Source organism: Triticum aestivum, chromosome 4A (genome assembly GCF_018294505.1).
Source record: "Triticum aestivum cultivar Chinese Spring chromosome 4A, IWGSC CS RefSeq v2.1, whole genome shotgun sequence".
Classification (NCBI taxonomy): domain Eukaryota; kingdom Viridiplantae; phylum Streptophyta; class Magnoliopsida; order Poales; family Poaceae; genus Triticum; species Triticum aestivum.
Window position 1 is genome coordinate 570191325 of NC_057803.1, and position 7223 is coordinate 570198547.

The 7223-nt window shown below is 45.9% G+C and overlaps 1 long non-coding RNA gene across 3 annotated transcripts; it reads right to left on the reverse strand.

Annotated features, from left to right (window-relative positions):
• Nucleotides 1-494: 494 nt before the first annotated feature.
• LOC123087037 (uncharacterized) lies at nucleotides 495-6762 on the reverse strand. Of its 3 annotated transcripts, XR_006441208.1 has the most exons (11): nucleotides 6215-6762; nucleotides 5714-5804; nucleotides 5224-5310; nucleotides 2688-4797; nucleotides 2487-2610; nucleotides 2224-2405; nucleotides 2032-2106; nucleotides 1827-1957; nucleotides 1319-1367; nucleotides 930-1057; nucleotides 495-618 (listed from the first exon to the last, which is right to left on the reverse strand). It is a non-coding gene; the product is annotated as an uncharacterized lncRNA (long non-coding RNA). The 3 variants fall into 3 exon arrangements; XR_006441207.1 differs by lacking the exon at nucleotides 2032-2106 and having other exon boundaries at nucleotides 5718-5804; nucleotides 6215-6758; XR_006441206.1 differs by lacking the exon at nucleotides 2032-2106 and having other exon boundaries at nucleotides 6215-6758.
• Nucleotides 6763-7223: the final 461 nt, after the last annotated feature.

Here is a 7223-nt window from a genome sequence, read left to right on the forward strand (position 1 = left end):
CTCAGAAAAAGAATTCTGGTTTATGACGTTGGAAGTCACATTAAAATTTATCTGAAAATGAGCAGATGTGCCAAGTCAAAGAAGAACAGTACAAAGGATACATTGAGCTTATACAAGCATACGAAGGCAGGCTATGTAGACATAATCGACATCATCGATATAATAGTTCATAGATTCAGATATAGACCAGATATTTTCTCCTTATAGAGACCACAGTAAATACATAGTACGTGACTTAATTGTCTCATCCTGATCTATTTTCATACGGTATGGTAGGCAAAAGATACTACTCGGCGTACATAAAGACCTTGATCGTCGTCGTGCCTTCATGTTGCCTTTGACTTAATCAAATGCCTGCAAAGAAGCAACAAAGACAACGGCAGTGGCGGCGGCGATTTTAAGCAGTCATCGGCGCAGACAGGGAGGCCTCTACCAGCGTTGTGGCCGGCGGTGTTTCCCTTTTGGGCTGCCTCGATGCCATGGTCCTCACTGGTCATAAGCGACGGCCTATACAACCCTTCGAGCGATAGCGGCGGGCGAACCGGCAGGAGACATAGCGGCAACCAACAAACCAAGACGACGTGAGGGGCGGCCAGAGAGAGACAGCATGGTGGCGACCTGCAAGTATATGATTTCTCGTTAGTAAATATCATATCGCATTCTCGTTAGCATGTACTTATAAGAACGAAAGTGACATTGAATGTAGTAGGTAATGATCATTGTCTTAAAGCGAAAATGACTGTAGAGATGTAATTCTTCTAAAAAATAATAGCTATAGATACATAATTGTCCATGTCGCACCCATCTCTACATGACAAAAGAAATAGGAATACTAACATTTTGCAATCTGGGATATTAATGCAGAACATCATTCACAAAAAGGGAGTTGAGCAATAGGAAAAGGGGAGGGGCACAGTTTCAAGTCAGACCTTTAATTTTCAGAGTTGATAGGCTTGAGATATAGTTTTGGAGAACCTGAGGATTGTAGACCACCTAATCTTCAATCAGGTATCATTGTTATCATTGATAGACGCATAATAATTGTTCTGCCATAATGCTGCGACGGAAAATAAAGATATTCTTAAAAAGAATGCTCAAAGGTTTAGAATATGGCATCAAATCTCATGACTTGTAAACTTCAAAATTATATAGCAAATGAGTACAGGCATATCAGTTGCATAGATAATACCAAAAGGAGCTTGAATTTTAATGCTAGTATTATACTGCATAGATAACATATCTTCAGTCTGCCATGATTATCACAGAACATCATGAAAGGTGAGTTTACATGAGAAACTAACCCATCAGTAGATCTTACCTAAGATGTCTTGTACAATGATAACCAGCTATCAAGGCCAATCTCAAAACTGTTGTGACAGAAAAAACCAGAAATGATTGAAGTATAAGCTTTACAATTGCACTATAATAGAGAATTTCATTAGCGGGTAAGAACAATGAAATATGTAAACAAAAAGAAAATGCATCATGGGAAACTAAAATGTCTCCTCTCACAATTTCAAACCAAATAAGATAAACGTAGCAGTGGGTGCAGATTGGGATCGCGCCCTGGCGTGAGGGTGCCGGTCCAAACGCCAGGTTTAGCATATGCATTCCCACTGTATGCATCATACAAAGAATAATGAAGTCCAAAGGAAGCATCCATGCACATACATGCAACCAAACAGGAAAAAAACTTTATTATGACACGCGACTATTTCAATAATCAACAAGACAGTGCATTATCCAAGAATGCACCATTATTGATCTATAACATCTACTTCAACAGGCAAGAATTTTCTACCATAGAAGAGCCGCACCGGGCTCACCTTCATATTTCTTGAACAGCGTCACAACAAACGTAGCAACCACCAGTTCTTTCTTGCCCAGCTCAATAACTTCATCGGCAGCAAATGCCAAGGCAATCTGATCCCAGAGCACCACACTGGTTTGCTTGCATCTATAAACAACAAAGTATAAATAAGACTATTATGACAAAGGAAAGGTGATACAGCCATAAATATCAGTACACACATGTGAGGTTCTTGACATATATGAGCCTCTTAGTCGATGGTTCAGCCCTGCTTGCACTATGGTACTGAACAACCTCTTATACATCACAAATGAGCCAGAACACGTTTACATGAATAAACCAAAAAAATTACTATATATGGTAAACAACACTATAGAAAGGCATAGGCAGATGAACGGGTGGTAGTGAAATACCTGTGAACTTTTCAGGCATATCAGTTGGGCAAGGGAGCAGAGCCAACGGAGTTAAATCATACAGAACAGGAAATCTAGCCCAATGTTAGGCCTTATGAAATCAGTAGTGAACAAAGTGATCTTGATCATGCAATATCCCCTGAACAGGCCTGAATAGATACTTCCTTAACAACAATCCACAACTACAAAACCAAGAAAAAACTTAGTAATTCTATCAGGCATGAATGAATAGCAAAAGGGGAACAGGACAAAGAGATACACACATAGAGCGTGAGGCATGAGATATCACAATAGCACCCCATGTTCAACAACTTGCAGCTCTGGCTTGCCGCTCAGCCGAGGGACACAGCACCCAACGCTCACAGCATCCACGACTCTGTTGGTTCACTATATGGAGCAGCAGAAAAAGGGGGTCAAAACTGTGCGCATGGAAATCTGTGAGACATGAACCTGGGATGCAGTACCTGGGTGCACGCACAACACGAGTACAAAGGCTGATGACCCCAGTAGAGTAGCGGCGTGAGCCGCGACCTGCGCTTCTCCAGTCGACGGAGACAACACCCATCAGCGCTATCGTGCTTGACCACCACGCACAAGATGTCGCTATAGTTCACCTCCGAGAGAGCCCGGGAGAAGGCGCCGTGGCCATAGGGAGGTGGCGCCTCGAATCAAACACATTAAAACAAGGATCCGCTCATGAACGATAAGTCACTCTAATGGGCTATTGCAACAAAAATAGACTACATTTAAATTAAAATGGGGCTACCTTATGTTAAATGTCTACTCCTCAGATGGAATTAATAGGAGTATTTGTCTAGATGGTAAATTGATTAAGTTAAATGTCTACTCTAGTGGAGCAGTTTTGAGCCACTAACTGAAAATGTTCAGGCTCTAAAAATGTCCAGGTTTGAACTTGTAGTTGTACTTTACAATTCAAGACAACATGGATCTGAGCAGCAATAGAAAAATAGAACAACAGAAAAACAGGGAACCACAGAGCTCTACAAACTGAAAATTATACCGGCTGTCTCATACAGTAAAATTATGGAGTCGGATAAGACCTTCTTGTGTTACTGTCTTTCAAAAACGACACTACAAGCTAAACCCTGGACAGTAAAATGTTGGGACCCGACACCCTTGCGCCAAGACAGTAACACAAAATATGTAACAACTTTAAATACAAATAAAAATGATCAGGGTTCAATGCATAGTGGGCTTAGATTCCCCTTTCCTCGATCATATAACCTACCCCCATCATCTCTTGTCACCAGATCAATCTGTTTATACAGTGGAGCTGCCCTGGTTATCACACAACAAGAATGACCATCCAAAGACAACAACAAGTATCACAGGATCAAAATGGATTCTAGAGACAAGAGGGAGGATCCAACTTGATACCCACAGGTGCCTCGATTGCTCAAAGGCACACTATTTCCAGCCAAGGTAATCATCATTGCCCAAGCATGAACACCACTTGAGAATAAATAAGCAACATCATATAACCTACGGCGGCGTAGAAAGGGGCTAGGGTTAGCGAAGTCGGGATCAAAGAGGCGGTGCGAGGGCAAGCGGAGGCGGCAGCGGCGCAAGGGCGAGCGGTGGCGGCGTGCGAGGCAGAGGAGATCGAGAGAGGGAGAGGAGGAGGTGGGACGAGCGAATGTCGAGGAGCGACGGCTAGGTCACACCCATGTGGCGATTGGATATTTTTTCAACCATGGGAAATGATGAAAATGCCCTCCGCAGCCATCTAGTTTTACACGCGGTGGCAAGCCTACAGTCGTGCGAATTTTATCTAACGGCTCACGACGATCTGGTAAAATCGGACGTCTCACGTGAGCCGAACCCGCGATCCGACGACCATTACGCGTCAGGGAGCTCGATCCAACGGTCCAAAATCCAAACGAACGTGGGAGCTTCATTTTGTTTCAGACTCTAACAAGGGGATGCTAAACTCTGAGAGCGTCCGGTGCTCCCTCCGTTTCTTGAGCTCTGAGGATTCAGGGTTCATTGCATAGTGGGCTCAGATTCACCTTTCCTCGATCATATAACCTACCCCCGTCATCTCTTGTCACCAGATCAATCTGTTACACACAGGTGCCACGATTGCTCAAAGGCACACTTATTTCAGCCACGATTAATCATCATCGCCCTAGCACGAACGCCACTCATCAATCTAGCAAATCCAGGAGCATAGCTATAGGACCAGGGCATCCACATGTAAACCAGAGCATCACATGAGCTCCTATGATAGCAACTAAACATGAACAGCAGCCTGGAAACCATAAAATGGCATGGATCCACAACTATAGAGCTCAAGTAGGAACCAATGCATGAGTAGGGCATAGAGCATCAACCAGACGAGCAGCACATCAATATAGCCATGGCCATGTCCCATACAGTAGCCGAAGTAGAGGAGCATGAGGAAGATGGACCTCACCGAGGCAGGTTGTAGCCGAGGCAGTACTCAGTGCGCGCCGGGGTTGCGCCTGAACGCCGGCCAACCGGCGAGGAACCGCGTCGGAGTTGCGCCTTGCACCGCCCGGCCAACGAGCACGAATGCATCAATCAAACAACCTATGTAAGAAAGGCATCATTGTTTATCAGAAACAATTATTTAGGAATTACTATTTAGCAGAAATGCATTTTTTAGCACAAAGATATACACAGGAAAAACACATGAGCAGATCCTTCTATCAAAGGTCACAGAAAACAACAATATGAAATTAATATGTTAGTTAGAAAATGTTTTGGTAGAACATATTCAGAACATCCATGTGCCGTAAAAAAAGGAACTTGACCTTGCTGCAACCATCTCTGAACCTGACACTACAGTCTGAACCAAGGAAAAGGAATAACAATGCAGCTTTCTAGTCCTTACTGCTTTTCTTGTGAGCGAATGCATAATAATTCAGACTCAGATGGCACCATACAAAACAAAAACAAAAATGGCTCCAATGAAGCAAGTATTGACCAAAGAACTGGGGTGTAGGTGATGTGTACCTGATCAGAGTAGTCTTGCCTACACCAGGAGGTCCAATCACCAATATGGAGCCGCTTCCCGCCACCAGATCATGGATCATTTCCGCGCTGCCAGATAAGGACAAATCAGGTACCAGACAAAATAAAAAAGGCAACAAAAACCTAGGAATCTAGCCAGACCGCAACAAAAAACTCCTAGGAATCTAATCATATCCAAGCACATAATGCATCCAACCACCAAATTAAGAAAGGCAACAAAAATCTGCCACGAAAATATGCACGAGGCCGAGTCTACCACAAAGCAACAACAAATACCAGGGGTCCAAGCAGACCCGAGCACCTAATCCATCCAAAGGAACCTGACCAGATCCAGGATGGAGCAGCCAATGCATCCAAAAAAATAACCAGATTTGAGCAGCCAATACATCCAAAAAGCTACTGGAGCCGCACATAACAACAAGTAATCTACATATATTCGCTCTGCTAGACAGGAAGGAAAGGAAGAGCTCACCAACCAGGAACCTTGCAACCTCTCGACACGGCAGCAGACAGCGGGCTGACCGAAGCCTCGACAAACAGAACAAACAACATCCACAACGGACCTACAATGATAAATTCAACACAAAATTAATGGAAACACAAAAACCTAGAACTGAAAGAGAAGACCGGCATCTTTATCAATTGCTTCCTCTGAATCCCTACCTATCAGCATGCCTCCTCTGAATGAACAAATGCAACGGGCTTAACCCTAAAAGTAAGAGGTTCCTCTGTATTATGTGTTGTGTTATGAATCAACTAAGCAAGGAAGTAATAATGCAATGAGATATTGTCCTTTTAGCAAGGAAAATATTGTCCTTATTAGGGGCATGGAAATTGAATCTAGTGAATACTTTAGTTCCTAGTGCATGAATAAAAATAGATCCCTACTTCAAGATAATCATCTTACATGTATTTTTTACCTAGGATCTTGGGAGGAGGAGCAGGGGTGGGAGGGGAGGGCGGGGGAGCTCACCATGGTCGGGATCTCACGAGGAAGTGGCGCCGGCGGCGGGGTAGAAGGGCCAGGTGTTCACGGTTCCTGGTGCCGGATCGATCCACCGAAGGGTGTGGCGCCGGTTGTGGAGAAGGAGGCGACCGTCGGGACCCAGCTCGACGGCGGCGCGGATCCAGAAGCCCCGTCCGTGTCTGTGGCCGTAGCCATGGTAGATCTGGCCGCCACCAAGGGAGAGGCCGGCGGTAGGGGGAGGGAGAGGGAGAAGGTGGAAGTCGCCGATGGATCACTCACGGGCAGCACCGGCGAGCGCGCGGTCGGCCACGACCACCTCGACCTGCTGCTATGCAGGGGGAGAAGGAGGGGAGGGCGAGTCGGCGAAGGCGGTGACGCGACGGCAGGGGAGGGAGAGGGAACGGGCGGCGGCGGTGGCGTAGAAAGGGGCTAGGGTTAGGGAAGTCGGGAGCAAAGAGGCGGCGCGAGGGCAAGTGGAGGCGGCAGCAGCACGAGGGCAAGCGGAGGCGGCAGCGGCGCGAGGGCGAGCGGTGGCGGCGTGCGAGGCAGAGGAGATCGAGAGAGGGAGAGGAGGAGGTGGGACGAGCGAATGTGGAGTAGCGACGGCTAGGTCACACCCATGTGGCGATTAGATATTTTTCCAACCATGGGAAATGACGAAAATACCCCCAGCAGCCATCTAGTTTTACACGCGGTGGCAAGCCTACAGTCGCGCGAATATTATCTAACGGCTCACGACGATCTAGTAAATATCGGACGTCTCGCGTGAGCCGAACCCGCGATCCGACGGCCATTACGCGTCAGGGAGCTCGAGCCAACGGTCCAGAATCCAAACGAACATGGGAGCTTCATTTTGGTTCGGTCTCTAACAAGGGGATGTTAGAGGAAGAGCTATCTACAGTAGGCACCCATAATGCACATGAATTGATTGCTATAACAGCCTAATATTTATGATGGAATAAACGAACGCTAGTTCATGAGGAAAAGTCTCAAGATGCATACCGAACCTCAATGG